The following is a 19,408-nucleotide window of genomic DNA, read 5'->3' as shown; positions in this document are numbered from 1 at the left end:
AATATAAAACAAAACAGACCCCAATAGGAGGTTTTGGAATGACTATGGATATAGGACTAGAAAATGGTGCCCTACAAAGCTCCATGTAAACAGGTTTCATACCTTCCTTTCATACAAGTATACAAGTAAGACTTGGCTTGAAGAACATGCCTTGGATCCCTGAAGAGTTAGTTATTCATATCACATCTCCAGAAGCCTCTGTGTATTTTGAGTGTCCTGGATGCCGCTGAATTGGGGCATTCACACATCACACTCTAAGAGTTCACACAACTGCCGAAAGCAGGCTCTCTTTTCTTTCTCTTATTGTAGCAGTGTCTGTTTCATTTTATAAACAGACAGTAGTAGTTTCCTTCCTGATGAACATGGCTTTGGTTTAGTTAAATGAATTTATAAGTATAGTTTCAAGTCAGACAATACTATGTAAGCTCATTTCCAGAGAATTAAATAGAATAGAGTTTGTATTGTATATTACTAACCGAAAAGCAAATTTATAGTCACAGAGCACTTTGACGTGAGTGGAAATTTTTTTCATTTATAAAATGCATAATATTCCACACCAAGATTTCTTTATGCCTAAGATCAACCACCAAACAGTTAATGTATACAATATACCTACAAATTGAAGTAAAATGCTCATTTAGTAATAGGAAAAGATAAGCAAGCTTTTATGCAATCAATTTAATAATATAAGTAATAGAAACAACACTTTTCTTCATAAGCTTAAAATTTAAAAGAGGGAAAAGCTGCATGAGAAAATTCACATATATATACAGAAAACTAAGGAAGATCCTCACGGACAATTAAAACTATGGGTGAATGCTAAATGCTTGACCCAAATTCCACCAGAGGAGCTGAAGTTCCATCACTGCTGGCTCCTCAGTCTCACATAATAATAATAATAATAATAATAATAATAATAATAATAATAATAATAATAATAATAATAATAAATTAAAATTTATTAAATTTACAGGGATGAGGTTTGAGGAATACATAAAACTTTCCATATTGACCAGGGACAAATGCTTCTGCTCTAAAATGCCAGTTCTCATTACCCCTTTTATTATCCAATAACAGTGTGTACAAGCAGACTTGAATGCCTAATAAAGTTGTCTTTTAGTTCCCCATTTAGTGCACAGCGACTTCTGTACACCATTGCCAAGTTCAGAGGCTCAGAATCTGCACAGCACATTTCATAGACCAATTCCTCATCGATGGACAGAACCTGTGGCTATGTACTGTGTCTGTTTCAGTCCTTCTGATGCAGGATCAGCTGAAAGTAAGAAACTGATGCTCTAAAGGGCTTTCCAAGAAACTTGCTCAGGAAATACTGTTATTCAGACAGTGTAATTTGACTAAAAGAGCACTGCCTCCTCCAGGCTTGGGAGATAGGGAGGACCCTAACCAGGAGAAACTCTAAAAAGAGTTTTCATTAAAGTAAAGCTGTAGTTCCAATATAATTAAGAGTTTATGGTTGCTGAGAGTGTACTTTTGTTAAGATTTATTTACGGAGGCTGCCTCCCATTAAGCTCTATTTCCATATCAAAGGGAACACACAGTTCTGCCTGGCTGTGACCTTGTCTATCCCCAATAGGGCAACTTGGATTGCCAAGGCTGGTTGATACCCACGGGAGATCTCTCTCATGAAGAGAAAGTGAGGAGGAGGGGATGGGGTGGGAGAAGAGGAAGGAAAATAGGGTTGAGATGCAAATTAATTAATTAATTAAAATTCTGCTCAAGGCCAGTTTCTCTTTGGTGTTAGCCAAAACCCACTTCTCTGACATGAATGAATCCACAGCCATCTTAAGCAAAATCTTCCTGGCTGAGCAGTTGAAACCTGGGATTCCATCTACCCGGTTCTAATGGGGACCATAAGTATAATCCACATGTCTTTCTTTGCCTGACTACTTCTGGATGACCTATTCTATTATCAGATATATACTATGTCAAAGAGAGTACATAAGACCCCCCCCATCAGTAAATAAAATGCTCCCATGTTTCTATAGACAAATCAGTATACTCATTTAAGATTAAAAAATCATAAAAGTGAACCCCCCTTTAGGCAAAGGAGTGGTATGCACCCATTTAAAAGTTTTCAGTGGGCTGAATAAAAGCACACTGTGGCTGTCCTCAGACACACCAGAAGAGGACATCAGATCTCATTACAGATGGTTGTAAGCTACCACGTGGTTGCTGGGAATTGAACTCAGGACCTCTGGAAGAGCAGTCAGTGTTCTTAACCTCTGAGTCTCCTCTCCAGCTGCATATACTTTCATGAAGCTACAGAACTAGTGTGTACAGAATTGCAAGTGGAGTTCAAATGTTTACACGTTTCTTAGGTTTGAGTTGGCTTTCAGGTCTTTTCATGCTCCCCAAACTTCCTTGAAATTAGATAATGTTGTAATAAGAACTCGGGGAGACGACTATAGTGGTGACACTTAGGGGAAACACAATCCTCTCATGTTGTTCATAAACTTCTCTGATTCTTGGTTTTGGTCTATGGGGATAAAAATTATGACCACTAAAACTATCCCATGCATGTTAATTCTTTCTGACTTAATGGGCCCTGATATCATTTTACATCTCTTAATGAGGACAGTATGAAGAATGAAATCAGAGTTCATGGTAGTTGATACCAGAGGATAGTGTCAGAGAAAAATGTAGCTACAGACATAGTTGACAAATAAGTTATCATTTCTTTTGTTCTTAAAGTCGTAAACAAAAATTGTGTGGTTAACATTGAAAACAAAATGCAGTGGGAAACAGTGCAGACTTTCTATGATATCTTACTATGATATGAAACATCCTATGATATCTTTCTATGATATGAAACGTAACTCTCCCTGATCTTCTAGACTCTTAACCTTCTTTACATTCTGTCCCTGCAATGTGCTAATTTTCCTTAGCCTGGGAATTCTGTCTGAGTTTCCTGACTATGTATGTTCTGGTGTCTGAGAAGGCTCCATCGTCTGTTAAATGTTTTCTCACACAGGTTACATGTATAGGGATGGTCAGCAATGTGGGTTAGCTGGTGTTTAATGAGGTGATATTTCTGAATGAATACTCTTCCACATTCAATACAGTTAAAGGGCTTCTCTCCTGTGTGAATTCTTTGGTGTTTAACTAAGTTTGTGTTACAACTAAAGCTTTTCTGGCACCAGAAACACGGACGCAGTTTTACTTCTTGGTGAGCAATGCATTTTAAAATCTGAACCTGACCTGAAAGTACTACCACACTGTTGACATGTAAAAGGCTTCTCTTTGTTATGAACTCTCTGGTGCTTAGCAAGCTCAGAAGGAATTCTGAAGCTATTCCTACATTACCTACATTTAAAGGGTTTGTGCACTATATTGATTTCTGTGTGAGCCACAGGTCTTAGAATCTGCTGTTGGGAAACTGAAGCTACCCCTATATTTCTGTCCCTGGAAGAGCCTGGCCATGTTTTTATACCCTGCACTTATCCTTGTGTTTTTTTTTTTTTTTTTCTGGGAACCTTTCTTTCTGTCCCTTGATACTTGTGATGATCTCGCTTCTGTTGTTGTAGAGGCAGATCTGGGCTGATTATTTCCCATGACATTTTTTGGCTTAAGCCCTGTTCATAGAAAGAAAAGAATCAGTTAGGTGTTTCATAGAAAAAAATTGAAAGGAATAGAGAAAAAACAATTAAAGAAATACATAAACTTTTGGTTCTGGCCCAGGCTGAAAAAACTATAGATCCATAGTCATCAACCCACTTTGTTAGATACAGCAAAAGGCCCATTAAATAGTTCCAGAAGCCACAGAAAGATATTCTAAAAAGCAAAAAGAAGGCAAGGAGTTCTGGGACTCAGGAATTTCAGAAAAACAAAAACAAAATCACCTAGAAGAAAGCAGCAACTCAAAGTCAATATTTTCCAACCTCAAAACTATGTGTAGAAGGCTGCCTGGATAGTTTTGGTCCTTTCTCAAACTGAATGTGAAGCCATAAGGTAGATCTCATGCAACCCAGACTGGATTCTGAAATGAAATCCTCCTGGTATTTGCCAATAAGAAGCAGGTTGGAGAGTGTACTTACCAGCCTAGCGACTTCTCATAAGAAGTGGAAAGACGATTGCATGCATAAGCAGCACCATTTAGAGAGATGCTGTCATACAAAGGCCAACGAACAAGAAGTAGCTTTAACATTGCAGGCACGAGATATTTTCTCTTAAGAGACACTGAAGTGAACTATCAAGACCCAGCTGTAACTGATAGCTGGCTCAGGAAGTCTTTTCCTCCCCATGTTGAGATTCCCCTTTCCACAATGAGATACTTGGTCTAGGCAAACGCCTTTTACACATTCAAGACAGTGTAATTCAGAACCCATGGGAGACCTAACAGTATTAGAAGAGACAAAAGACAAAAATCATGCCACAAAGGCTCTGCAAACGGAACTCATTGGAAGAAAGCCACATTAAAGTAACAAACACCCTGCATGCTAAACTAAAGCAGGGTGTCTACTAAAACAGCATTCATAAATAAGACCAGAGCTCTCTTGTTGCAATAGATAAAATCATCAGAATATCATAAAAACTCACTGATCAGACTAAGAACTAAGAACATTGTAACTTGAGTGAATGGCAAATCTGAAGAAAGTGTAATCAAACTAGGAAGCAAAACTGCAAATGCTATATCTTAAAGACACATGGAAGCAATGTGCTTATAAATAATATGTGGTTTAAAGAAAACCCTTGAAAATTTAATATACTTAGATCTGAATGAAAAAGGAAGTTAAACCACATCATTCATATATATATATATATATATATATATATATATATATATATATATATATATATATATATATATATACCATAATTAAGGAAGTGATCCTAGGAGTATATGTAACCTTAAGTGCTCGCAGTAGGAAAGATTGATAAAGTCTCTCCTCAAGAATCTTGCAAAAAGTAAATTAGGCCTTAACCAATGTGAATAGATGGAATTTTAACAATGAAAATGCAAATCATTAATAAAGTCCTGCTTTTCAAAAAACAGTCATAAAAGTGATAAGTCACTACCAAGACTAACAAAATCAAATACAAGAGGCAGAAAGTAAAACAGGCTTTATTGCACAAGATTGCAAGTTTTCAGCACCAAGGAAACACTGGGAGGGAGGGAAGATCATGAGGCCAAGGGTAGCATGGGCCACATTGCAAACCCCTGTCTCAACTCAAACTGTCTTCCCAAAAGAAATGGTTATAGTGCATGTAGTGGTTTGAGTGAGAATGGCTTCCACAGGCTCATGGATTTCACTGCTTTGACAATAGAGCCAAAGTATAAAGGATTAGGATTGTTGGAGGAGGCCTGCCACTGGGGGTGTGCTTTGAGGCTTCAAAAGCTCAGACCAGGCTCTCTTCCTCTCTCCCTCTACCCTCCCCACCCCATTCTCTCTGCTGTAAACTAAGATACCTCAGAAAAATATGTGTGGCATGATTGTACATGTGTAACAGCAGAACTCTGGAGATGAAAGGAAGAGAGTTCAAGCCAGACTAAGACACACAGTAAAATAAAAACAAACAAACAAACAAAAAAACCCAATAAAACTGTCCTAAGTGAAAAAGAGAAATGAAATTCCGATGCTTCTATTAATTCACAAAAGAAAATTATATGGCAAAAAGCACACATCCACTTAGGATTAAAAACTTTCATGAATGTAGAAATTTTATTAATATCATTAAAAAGCAACCAAATCCGGGAAATTGAAGTTAATGCAATTGGTCAACACAAATGATCAAAGGCATTATGGAGAGCTGCTCACAAGGAAAACCTTGAGGTTTCCCAAGAAATCTAAAACAAAACAAGACAACCCCCCCCCCCAAAAACCCTACCAAACTTACAGGGTATACACTCTGCTTACAAGATACAAAAATAGAAGTCCATGACATCTGTTTATAAAGTGATACAATGAGGAAATAAAAATGAAAACTGTTCCCTTTGCTGTTGTTACAGTGGGAATCAAAGGCTGAGGCACATAAGTCACAAAACAGGGAGAGTATCTATATTCTGAAAATGACAAAAAGTTGATGGAAGAAATCAATGGACACCTAACTTTATACAGGATCAAGGATCAGAGGTGTCCACACAGTAAATAAAATATCTGAACTCTTCAAAAACATTTATAGGTTTAATGTAACTTTTAGCAAAATCTCAATCAGGTTTGTTGTAGGCCTAACTAAAATTACTGTAGAATTTACACATATACCCTCTGTTTTCTCAGAGATCGGTGTGCAGAGACAGGGGAGCAGCTCCATTGGTATACTAGTCATAGAAGTGGAATAGCTTGATGAGTAAGTTGTGGTAGGCGTGGTGGCTATAGCCACAGCTATATGGGAGACCGAGTTTGGTGAGACCACCAAAACCAGAAGAAGAGTAGTACCAATGCCATATTAGAATGTTGGCTGTTTTAGCATTTCATGGAGAATTTGTCTTTTCCTTCTGTTGTTCTGAATTTCTTCTTTGAAGAAGAAAATATTTAAAGATCAAGTTATTTTTATTGAAAAATAAATGCAGCATTTTGGGGTGTCTGTGTGTAGGTGTGTGTGTCTGTGTGTAGGTGCACACATGTATATTCATGTGTGTATGCATTTGTGCTCAGGACATAGGATAACCTGTATAGCCATCCACCTTGTGATTTTTAAGGCAGGATCCTTTACTAACTCTGGAGCTCACCAAGTAAATGAAGTTGGCTTCTCAATGAGCCTTGGAGATGCATACAAAACATTTCAATGTGGAAACTGAAGTATGTCACAGCGTGTCCTACAGTATGTCCCTGTTGACATGTATTTGTTTGCAAATGTTCATTGCAATGAATCGTTGGTCTGGTTAGAGATCTCTAGCCTTTGTGACACCATCAGTACTAGATCCTCATCACTGTTTATCCTGCTGTTGCTCTGTGCCATTGAGATCCCACAGCTTTGGAACAACAGAACTCATCCACATGGCCCCAGGGCAAGCTCTCCAGCGTTACACCAGCTAGGAGACCCAGTGGTGCCATCTGCAGGACGCAGCACCAGATCTCCTGTTCTTATGCCTTCCAAGCCAGCTAACCCGCCCACTCCTCCAGAGCCAGCTCCCTTCTCTGTGCTTCCCAGTTAAGGGGAGGTGCCCACTCTCATCTCCCAGTTGCTGCAGACAGTGAGGGGCTGGGCCAGCTCTTTCTCACTCTCCTCTGAGAGTGGCAAGCAATTTGTGGAGTCAGCACTGGTAGATGATGGGGGAAGTTTATTATGTGGGGCCGTGCTCTCTGTGCCTGTCAGGAAACAGGAATAGAGAAGCAGTTTGGGACAGGATCCTTCTGCTTTCTGTCTGTGCCCTGAGCCGACCCTGTGCCAGAGTTCTCTGTACCCAGACCTCAGGTGTGCTGACACATCTGATCAGACAAAACAATGAAGAAGCAGTCTAAATTGTAGTCCAACAGGGGATTTCTCCCAGGGTGTATTTTTTCACAAACACAGTCCAGGCTATACAACTTATACACAAAGGAAAGGGGGTATCTTTACCTAGAGAGGTGGTTAGCTTGTAGATGTCCAGCATTCTATCACTGTAGAGTGTCTTCTGGGAAGGGTTGAGTGTCCTCCATTCTTCCTCAGATAAATGCATCTCTATATCTTCAAATGTTAATAAGCCCTGAAGAAGAGAAACGGACTTACATTTAATACTACTGCAGAGGCAGTTCTGTTACCTGCGGTAGGCTGCATGCTGAAGCAGCGAGCAGTACAGAATCTGGGTGGAGAAATTGAGATGGCAGAAAGTAAGCAAGAGGATGAGTGAATCACTTGTGAAATATCCACTTTCCAGTCTTATCATGCCAAGCCTGGTTGTCTGGAGGTTAGTCAGGTCGAACAAACCCCAGAACACTAGTGGTCTGAGAGGCAGGGGAAAGGCTAAAACGAGGCCGCCTGAAGAATGTAAACAAAAGATAACATAAAATAGGAGCAAGAAGCGACCTGACCTCTTCCAGCCCCTCTACTATGCAGCAGCATTGGGCATACCGATGTGTTGCTCTAAAGCTGCTGTGGTCTTTTGCTCTCTTGGGTGCTATCCCTCATGGAGTGCTTTGTCTCCTTTCCTTCTCTGTAAAAGATAAGGCACTGAACTTAAAAAGCTTTTTCCGTTAGCCAAATTTTTAAATCTAGAAGGAAGGAAGGATTTTTTAGGGGGAAAGGGAATTAAACAGAGAGAAAAATGAAGACATAGATGAGTTCCAACCTTCCTCTACATGATTTGGTTAGCATAAAATAGCAACAATAAACTCTGCCTGATATTCCTATGCTGGATTTCGAAGGGAGGTGATTTCTGTTGTCACTGGGAGAGTAACTTGGGTCCCCACTCACTAGCAGCACTGAGAGCAGGCCATTAGGATAGACAGGCCAGTGAAAGTCCTTATCTCTCAGCTCAGGGAACAATTTTCAACAGAAGATGTTAGCCCCAGCACCTAGAGTCTCTCTACCTCTCTGTGGGCATTTTTTAAAATGTATTTCCATTTTTCTTTCTGAATTTTTTCTTCCTTTGCACTCTCCCCAAAGTTGTCTAACTTGTGCTTCTGTTCTCTGTAAGTGAATTTTTGCTTTACTTTAGTCTTTGTAAGTGCTGTAACATGTTCTAGATCGCCCCTTAACATCCCTTTCTTGCCTTTCATTTCTCTGTTTCTAAGATATCAAGTCTTGTATTAGATCTGTTAGAGCAGATCCACCACCATCAATTCCTGGCCTTAAAGAGAGTGGGAGAGAGAGAGAGAGAGAGAGAGAGAGAGAGAGAGAGAGAGAGAGAGAGAGAGAGAGAGAGAGAGAGAGAGAGAAAGAGAAACACCTCTCCAGTTTAAGGCCATGAATAACTTTGCATGGCTTTCTCAGCCTTATTATGGAGTGACTATCAACACATCATTTTGGCTTTTTGGATTCTGCCCAGTCATTCTAAGGGAATTCCAAGCTGTCTCACTCTTTGATAACTGGCAACGAAGACATATCTACCTTTGCCCTATATCATTGCGGTTTACAAGGAATCTTTCTTCTCACCTCACTGGACATTGCATCAGGCTGTGTCTCCAAGCAGCTGACCAGAGCTGCAGCCTATTTGACATCTTTGGGATGTTGCTTTTGCACCCAGTTCTTCATCGCCTGGGGCAGAATGGTCAGGAACTGCTCTAGCACTGGAGCTTCTAAGATCTGTTCTTCTGAGTTGGTCTCTGGCATCAGCCACTGACTGCACAATTCCTGAAGCTGGCTGGCAGCCTCTGTTGGTTCAGGTACTTGCATGTAAGAGGAGTTCCAGAACTGCTGCTGAGCACAGTTGGGAGAATGACTTTTGGTCTGGGAGCTGTCATTACTGTTCTGGTTTGAGTTATCTTGCATAGATTCATCATCTTCCTGTACAGCCCCCATGTGAGTACTGAAACTTCATCCACCCCACTCATCATGTGCTGTAGGAACAGTTGTACTGATATCCCCTTGGTACCCGCTTTCACAACTGAGGCACCAGCAGGTCAATTCTTCTTCCTAAAACAGAGAGGGAGGGAGAGAAGGACACACACACACACACACACACACACACACACACAGAGAGAGAGAGAGAGAGAGAGAGAGAGAGAGAGAGAGAGAGAGAGAGAGAGAGAAAGTTACACGATACAGATTCACTTGGCATTTATTCCTTTATATGATAGGAATGCACATCCTCTGAAGCTGTGCTTTCCTCCTTTGAGTTTCTACACTGGATTATAACATAGCTCAGTAAAGTCAAGTGCCAAACACTGCAGTTTTTTGGTGACTAGTTTAGGAAAAGTAGGTGAATGACAAAAACAAGTGCCCAGTGACTAAAAATTACTTCATTTGTGCACGTCTTTTCACTTTGCAAGAAACTGGCATATTTCTGGTTTTGAGAAATGTAACAGGTAATCTGAATATTTCAGTTCCAGTCAGTGGAAAACTAGTGGCTTTGCCCATTAACTCTTTTACAATAAGTTACACACACACACACACACACACACACACACACACACACAGCTTCGTGGTCCCTTTAAAATTTTTGATTTTCACCAAGAGGAAAACTGAGACAGTAAGATCAGGTATATCATTAGAGCAAAGGTAACCAAATGATTCTCAGTATATGTCCTTCTACAGTGGAGAACGACCACTACAATGAGGATGCACATCTCAGAAAAGTTTATAGAGGGCCCTGTACAAATCTGTCCCGGTGTATCCAGGTGTGTGCTTAACTGGATAAAATAATAGGTGGCATTTGATAATAAGACATGTAAAACTCAAGTTCTTTGAAAACCAGGGATGGTGATGATGAAGGATTTTATACATAGGAAACATCTGGATTAAGAGGCATTAACCCTTGCCCAGACTTCACGCTGCCTCAGACTATGACTCTGTACCCTCCAGACTAAAGAGGGACGTAATGGCCTGATTCCCAGAAGCAAACCATCCAGCAGAAAGAGCAACAAAATTCTCAAGATGCAACAGGTGTACTAAGACATGGTTTAGGACAAATTGTCCACCCAGACACATGAAATACAGTGGCACTACCAAGATTTGGGTATCAGAAGGCAGTGTCTTGAAGGATGGACAGAACATTCTGCAGTATCATGATCAGGAACTACTGGAAACTACAAGCTTTGTGGCTGCAGGGGTGAATGCTATACCTAATAGCACATCACAGATTTGTCACACTAACTACATGGACCATTGTGGTGAAAAGAGACACTTTATATGTGACCAGGTTATGACTGAGATCTACTCAGCAGTCTGGCCTGCATAAGCGCCAGGCTAGAAGGTTGCTTCTGGAGGTTGGAAGCATAAGATGGCATTGTTTGGGATCCATGACAAGGACATTTTATGAGGGAAAGAAAATACAAAATGAACTTAGTGTGGATTGGGTAAAGCATTATTCCCAGGAGATAGGAATCAAAGGCAGGTACAGGTGAGTTCAAGGCCTGATAGAGCTAGGCCCAGAAAAGCCATGAGTAAATCAAGACTCAAAGAAAAAAAAAAGGAAAACAAAAAAGAAGAAGAAAGACAAATAAGCCATTCATTTACTGATTCCGACTCGTGTCTCTGATAGGAATAATCAAGGAAATTGAAAGGAACAATCAAGCCTTTTTTTTTTTCAAAGAGAAAAGATTTGGAAAATGGTAGATAGATAAGTAAAAAAAAAAATTAAAAAATTAAATTCAAAATGGCCAGATTGCCTTCAAGTTTTCTTTTATGATTTCTTTTTAAAAGGGCTAATTGCATCAGAAGAGATGGCTCAGCTCTGATGTGCATTGGCAGTGCTTCACACAGCATAGACTTCCACTTGCAACACCTCCATAGGCATCTTATACCTCCTTCTCACTCACTGACCAGAGGGATTCGATATCTCCACTCAAACCCCTCTACCCATACCCACATACAGAACTCAAGGCCATCTAAATCTCTTCAAGCTGTCTCACAAATCATGCAAGAGGTCCAGTGCCCAGGTTCACTCAGGGTGAGGGTCGTGGTGAACAACGGTTTATATGCACTAGCTTGTTTCTCTGCACTTCTGTTTGCTACCTAGAATCCTTCCTCAGATCCTGTCCTCAGCCAGGTTCCCACTCAACACCATCAGCCACTCGTAATCATCAGAGAGGAGCAATGTTCCAGCTGTGTGCTTATGCAAGTGGGCCGCCAGGGGAGAGCACTGTCAAGAGCCCTTCCCCACTGCAAACCTGCACAAACGCTATCAAAGATTCTCTTCGGGGGCGGGGGGGAACTGCGTGCCTAAGAAGAGCAGAAAAACCCCCTGCTTACCCCAATGTCTGAATGCCATTGCAGATTAAGGAGACCCCTAATGCACCCCCAAGGCTCTCACTCCACCTAGCATTTCGGTAACCCAGTGTTTTCAGTGTCCAAAATGGTTGTGTTTCTACCGTCCAATATGGTGTCCCATTAGAGCTCTGCTCACCAGCTCCTAGCAGATGCTCCAACTGCTCTCGCATCTGGCCGCTCAATGGAAGGATCTTGCAAGGACAGATGGTCTGCTCCTGGTCTCACCAATGAGACTTTGGTGTCCCAGGGGCCGCGTTTGTCCTCTGAGTTCTTTTGCTCTGTACCTGTGCCCGCCAATCAAAGAGTTCCTGTTGCAAAGACCAGCAAAGAGGTCTGTGTGTAAAGTCCCTCGTGTAGGATCGTGGTGTCCATGCCTAGGGCGTTGGAAATAGGCTCTAATTTCGTAGTTGTCTGTGAGGCCACATGCTGTGATCGAACTCTGGTCTACCTTTCCCAGAAGAAGGAGACTCATGCTGTATTCTTCATTCATTTTAGTTTATAACCCGGAGAGGCGGGTACAGTTGTGTGTATAGAGGCATGACTGTATGAACACATTGTGTGTGCAATGCCTGGCATGGCCAGAGGAGGGCGCAGCAGAGTATGGCACTGGAGCTGCAGGCAGTGCGTGCTGCTACAGTGTAGGTGCTGTGAATGGAACTCCAGTCCTCTGTGAAAACAAGAAGGTTTTGCAACTTATGTAGTCACCTTATAGCTCTGGCCCTACTCTTGCAGTCAGGTCAAGAAAGATTTGATGCTATGGAGTCTGGAGAGGCCCTGGTGGAAGCCACAGGATCCCTGAAAATGGCTAGTGGCATAGGGGCATGTAGGTGAATCATTCCTGCCGCTTCTGTGATATCCCATGCCCAGTTGTCGAATTGAGGCATATCTGAAGGCTTCCTGTTGTGGATCTCGTAAACGGTGGCCCTTTCTACCTAGAAGCCCGTGAAGAAGAAGGCAAATATGGTTGGACCAACCTCAGCCCTGGTCAGAGTGTAATGCCTGCCTTCTTTATGGCTCCCAGTACATTTTCATTTAGAGTGGTAGTTTAGTCCTGGTCAGAACTATTCATTTGTTATGATTTGTTTTGTGGCAGTCCTTTGCAAGCATTAATATATGCTTAGATCAAGTTGGACCTTTTGAGAAACGTTCTGTTTCTACATCATTCTTTTCAAGTGAAAAACATAGAGCTGGAGACATGGCTCAGAGGATAGGAGCATTGGCCGCTCTTGTTGGGGCTTCATGGTTCAATTACCAGGGCCACACTGGATTTCACACCACCTTCAACTTTTGTCCCATGTTATCTGATGCTAGCTGCTGAAGAGCACAGGGTCCGTGTACATGCCCAGCCAACAGCCACATTCCTTGATGTTCAAACATTCATATAATAGAAATAATAAAAATGATACATTTTATAAACAGCCAGGGAGAACTTGTCTTCCAAATGCTCACACACAATATCAGTGGCAGACTTCAAAATATGGATGTAGGTCACCCGTTTTGACATAGCTTTGTACTTATTTTTCTTTTGTTATTGTGTTTTTCCCCACATTTGGGCAGAGGGGCTGAGAGGCAGAGAGGCAGAGCATAAGAGGATCAGAGGCTCAAAGGGGCATAGGGACAGAGGGGCAGTGTGGCAGAGGGTCAGGGGGCAGTGGGGCAGAGGGTCGGGGGGGAGAGAGGCAGAGGGGCAGAGGATGGGGGGGAGAGAGGCAGAGGGGCAGAGGATCAGGGGTGCAGTGGGGCAGAGGGGCAGAAGGGGCAGAGGCAGAGTAGCAGAGAGATGGAGAGGTGAGTTTCTAGAATTCCAAGCCACACTCAGGTATATAACTGAGGCTTTGTCTCCATAACAACTTAAATCATCATTTTCTAACCACATCTGTCTATTCCCTGGACCACTGCGGTCAATATTGTCATTCCCACACACATAATTTAAAGGCAGGGTATGCAGAAAACAAGGAGTCAGAGGATGCAGGAAGCATACATATGCAGAAGGCAGTGGCAGTGGAGTAAGTGTGCCTGGAGACTGAGTCCCAGACCCCAAGTTGTTAGTGCTGAGGATGGAAAGTTGTAAGAGGCAGATGAGGCAGAGATCGAATAGTAAGAGGTGAGGAGACAGATGCAGAGGTTATGCACACGTAGACTTCGAGGTGTAGAGTCAGAGGAGTCTGAATTGTTAGGAGCAGAAATTGCAGAGAAGGCAGGGACCAAGGAGACAATGGTCGACAATAGAGAATCAGATATAGAGGCCTAGGACGCAGAGGCATGGATGTCGAGATGTCAGGGTCCGAGGATGCTAAAAGTGTATGGCCCGAGAATGCAGGTTCTGAGAAGGCATAAGTTGAGGAGACAGAATCAATGGCAGAAGCTGAGGTCAAGGAGCAAAGTCTGAGGAGGCCAAGATGTCAGGGGTTGAGGATGATGAGAGTTTTGGGCCAATGAGGAGGCAGTGTCTGAGAAGGCAAAGGTTGAGGAAGCTGAGGACACAGAGGCTGAGACAGAGATGTCAGGGGCTGAGAATGCTGAGAAGGCATGGGCCAAACTGGCAGGGCACAAGGATGCAGAGTTCAACTAGGCATGGGCTGTGGAAGCAGGTGCCAAGGAGCAGAGTCTATGGAATTAGGGCCTCCGAGGAAGCAGGGGCCAAGGAGGCAGAGGCCAAGGATTCCAATAAAGCAGGGGCTGAGGAGGCAGACGGGACACAGGCAGAGGCAGGGGCAGGATCTGGAATTCCATACCAGTCTGGGATGCAGGATTGAGGGCTTGTCTGGAGCTATAAGGTACATTTTTTTCTGTTTTATTTAATGCCATTTTATGTGCAGGAGTGTTTTGCCTAAGTGACTGTATGAGTACCATGCACTGACCTGGTAATTGGGGAGATGAGAAGAAAGCATCAGGTTACTCTGTGAGGGAAGTTACAGGAGGTTGTGAGCTACTCTGTGGGCACTTGCTCTTAAATGCTGAGCCATGTCTTATGCACCTGTTTTTTTTTTTTTTTTTTTTTTTTTTTTTTTTTTTTTTTTACTTTTGAAACAGGTTTGATTGTTTCTATGTAGGTAAAGTGTGATTTGAAGTTCTTATCTTCCTCCACACAAGTGCTGTGATTTCTAGTGTGTGCCACCATACTCAGCTAAGTACTCATAATTATCAATATTTCTTACTGTGCTTTGATGTGTATTTGCCCTATATAGATAAATCTATAAGGCATATTTTCTAATGTTTGCTTATATGTCTTTTTAATAAATCCCTGTTCAGATCTTTTGCTCATTTAAAATATTTAATTTTTGTGTGTATGAATATTTTTCCTACTTGTATGTATGGGTACCATATACATTACTGGGGCCTTTGGAGGTCAGAAGCATATGTCATATCTCCAGGAACTGTATGTTATAGACAGTTGCAAGTCTCCATATGGGTGCTGGAAACTGAAACCCAGGTCCTATTACTAGATAAACAAGTGACCTCAACTTCTGAGCTATCTCCCCGGCCCCAGCTTAATGATTCTTGTAATAAAATGATGTGGATAGGACTTCTTGTCATCAGAGATGGGACTGTAAACATCTGTCAAAAGGAGTAAAAGGACCTTGAGCTCCAGGCAGTCAGTATTTAGGACATTCTCTATTCAGGCAATATTATACACTTTCTACTTCAGGCAGTTTCATAAAATGGTCATTCAGACGCAGTTTTTTAACTTTCAAACTACCAAGAAAACTGTATGGGTAATCTTATTGTTTCCCCATCCTGGATAGGAAACTTCTGATCCCAAACAAACACAACTGGCATAGTTCATCAGCATAGGATCTCTCCAGAGGAAGCAGTCAGAAGTATGTGCTCTCCATACTGGATTGGAGAATGTGTGTAAGTGTAGCTAACAGAAACCAATGTATCTAAGCACAGTTCACAGGAAAGACCCAGACACACCAAGAGTAATATGCTAGAAGCTTCTTTAGAAACTCTTCTTTTTTTAATATGAGAAAAATAAAGAGATTATATGAAAGAGGGAACACTTAAAAAGTATTACCAGCCCTATGAAATCTCTGTCTCCATGAGTATGATATTTCTCCATACCTAATGAGGGATACACTAGGCTGGAGATTTATCTTCCACTTATTGGAATAGTACCAGCTAAGATCCAAGGAAAAACATCAGGATCAGAGAAACAAGAGACCAAATTAATATTAAATGGGACTAATAATCAATACTGGAATAATTTTTCATAAGAGAAATAAAGACCTTGCATAGTAAAATAAGTCAGGCAGCTCTCTGATAAACCGAAATATTTAAATGAGATTCTTACTGTCCCAGTGTAAAAGAATAGATGATCAATATCCAATTTTTAAAAAATATCAATGAACAAAAGACAAGAAACAACCTGAGAAACAGAATGTAAAGAAGAACCCAAAGGAAATTTTTTGGTGGTGGAAAGATAGCTCAACGATTAAAGAGCACTGACTGCTCTTCCAGAGGTCCTGAGTTCAAATCCCAGCAATCACATGGTGGCTCACAACCATCTGTAATGGGATCTGATGTCCTCTTCTGGTGTATCTGAAGACAGCTGCGGTGTACTCACATGCATAAGTGAATAAACCTTATTAAAATAATTTTAATAAAGAATATTAAGGATACATTTATAATCTGTTGAATGAAAAACACATTAAAATAGTTTTCATATACTTATTGTTAAAAGAAATTAAAGTATATGGAATACAGTACACGAAGTTATCGAAGAAATGTCTAGACCTAAGTGCTTGCAATAGTAAAGAGGAACCATCACAAATCAATAAACTTGCAACCAAATAAGCCAGGGGGGGAAAAAAGAACCCAAACATTGCAAAGCGCAAACGCTAAATACATAGTCACGCACTCAAATTGAGCGCCCATACAAACGGCCAACATACGGGTTTTTTTCCAGAGACTTTTCTATTGGTCCATCCACGTCAAGTGGGTGGGACTAAATTTTCCAGGTCAGTGCCTCTCATTGGCTTTGGCAGTGACGTAATCACAGTGTGGCATCTCATTGGCTGGACAGTCAAAAGTAGAACGTCCTCTAGTGGTCTCCTAGGAGAGGACACAAACAGAAAACCTGGAAGCCATTGTGGAGGTATTCTGTTGTTGGCTCTCTTCTGGGATGTCTTTCCTTGACTGAAATCTCAGTGAGACCGAAGAAGCGAACTTGAAAGGAGATTTTAAGCATAGTCAGAAGGCATTGGTGCTACCCAGGCCTCTGTTAGCACCTTACTATGCAGAGAATTTTGCGCCGGTTTTTAAACTTCTTTCAGAGGAAGACTGAGCCTGAAGGAAAACTACAGTTCCAAGGTATGCCTCTGAGAATCTGTTTATCGCCCCCCACCCCCGCACACACACACACTCGAGGAGACTCCACATAAAGGGTTTACCCCACCTTAAGGTGGATACAAGGGCACAAATAGCCTAGAGGGACCTGCCGCCATCCTGGGTGGACATTGAGCGTGAGGGTGTGCCTGAGTTTCCAAGAATTAGGCCAGTGATGAACTGAACTGTGCCCCAAGCTCCTTTGGTATGCCAAAGCAGGAGGGTGTTTGGACCAACTCACAGAACACGTGACACAAGTCTGTGGGCTGTACAGTCTCTGCCTCCGCATCTTGTCCTTGAAAGATGCCTTTGTCTATCCCCCAGAGAAGGAAGCATCCCACCTTTGAGAGTGAAATTAGCCTTGTATCCACGCACACGTGTATCTGCAGCCAGGAGGCAGGGCTTGTATAGAGGACACCATAAAGGACGGTGGCCCATTGTCCCAGCAGGACACTGGAGCCAGATTCCCAACCATTACATACCCACTATTCTTATGAAGAAGTGAAGAAAATTTGGCTACATGTCCTTACGTCGGCACATCCTTTGTCAGAAGGGATGGTGAAGAATTCACAGCTATGGCTATGGATTTGCTGCTGCTGTTGGGTCAGGTGCACACTAGCAATAGTCTAAAGGGGCTTCCTGAGCAGGGAGATGAACACAGTCCTTGCATTGTTACTGGGACAGGTCGCCCACCGCTGAAATAGATGCCGTGGAGGTACCATTCAGTAGTCACAGCCTTAGGATGGCTGTTGTCTTATGGTCAGAGAAGAGATGCCATGGGCTCATGTCTACACGCGTGTGGGCGTAGAACTTGTATGTGGTGGGTGCTTGCATTTGACAGGAACCAGTGTGACCTTTGTTTACCTGTGTTGTAGATAACTCCAGGTTTAAATCTGTCAGAGGAGTTGTGACCTATCTCTGCACGGATTATGGCTGGATTAATGAAAGCATCTTCTTCAGTGTTGATGTGGTGTGTGGCAATGCTCCAGTGAGTGTTGGAATGAGTGTTATTGCTCTTGTGGAAGAATATGAAACAAGCCATGCATTGAAAACCATCAAGGTAAGACTGAGTTTGCTAAGTTCCTCTTGTATTAATGGGATTTTGATATTTCTTCTTGGACTAAGTATTGTTTTGGATATAGGGTGAAAATTGACATTCTTCTATTAGCTTAGCAGATTTGAAGTTATAACATTTGGTTGCCATGCTGATTTTTCAGTTCCTAAACCTTTTGTGTGAGTTCAAATTCTAAATTCTATTATAGAATTTAGAGTTTTGTAAACACCATGATTGTCCAAGTATTTACTTATCACTGGCTAGTTTTAAATTATTTTTACCTATATAGTCCAAATTGATTATTTCAACAAGAGGCTATATAAAAACCCTTTGCCTGTATTGGTAAACATTGATGATGAGATGATGATGATGATGATAGAATAATTCTCAAATGAGAACAAAAAGTGAATTCATATAATTTTTTAAACTCCCATTTTTTGTTGCTTGTAAATGTGTGAGGTGGAGTTTGTGTGTGTGTATGTCTCTCTCTCTCTCTCTCTCTGTGTGTGTGTGTGTGTGTGTGTGTGTGTGTGTGTGTGTGTGCATGTACATGTTTGTGTACTTGTGTGGTATATGCACGTGTAGTTGCAAAAGCAGACATGTGTAATGGCCACTATTTAAAACTAGTACCACCATGCACTACATTTTATGTGGGTGCTTAGAACCAATATTCAGGTCCTAGGGCTTGATTAGGAATCACTTCACCCACTGACACACTTCCCTAACAATCCCTGAATGTCTTTGCATCCTAATGATAAAGTAGCATTTTACTCTTTATGCTCCTCTTATTAGTAAGATTCATAATAGTATTTTCCATTCTAGGAAAAATATCTATCTTTATTAGGAAAATTGTGCATCTTTCTTTCTATTCTTTTACCTAATACTACATTTTCTTGATTCTATGTGTAATTTTTATTACATAGTATGATCATTTTATCTTTATCTTTTGATTTTAGGAAGGATTGTAAAGCTAATGTCAATTCATCATGTATGCAGACATTCAATTCTTTTACTATTTATTTTAGGAGAAAGGGTCTCAATCTGTATGTCACATGCCTTGAGTTCATTATCTAGCATTAGCTGTTCTCAAATGCATAGTCAACCTCCTAGGTTGCTCATTCAAACTGCTGGCATTACAAGCCTCAAATACTATGCCTCATTTTGGTTTTGTTCTGTTCTAAAAGCTGTATGTATAGTAAAATGTGAATATTTAGACAC

Source organism: Micromys minutus (assembly GCF_963924665.1).
Source record: "Micromys minutus genome assembly, chromosome: X".
Classification (NCBI taxonomy): Eukaryota; Metazoa; Chordata; class Mammalia; order Rodentia; family Muridae; genus Micromys; species Micromys minutus.
The sequence above is the reverse complement of the archived record's forward strand: the minus strand, read 5'-3'. Positions refer to the sequence as shown.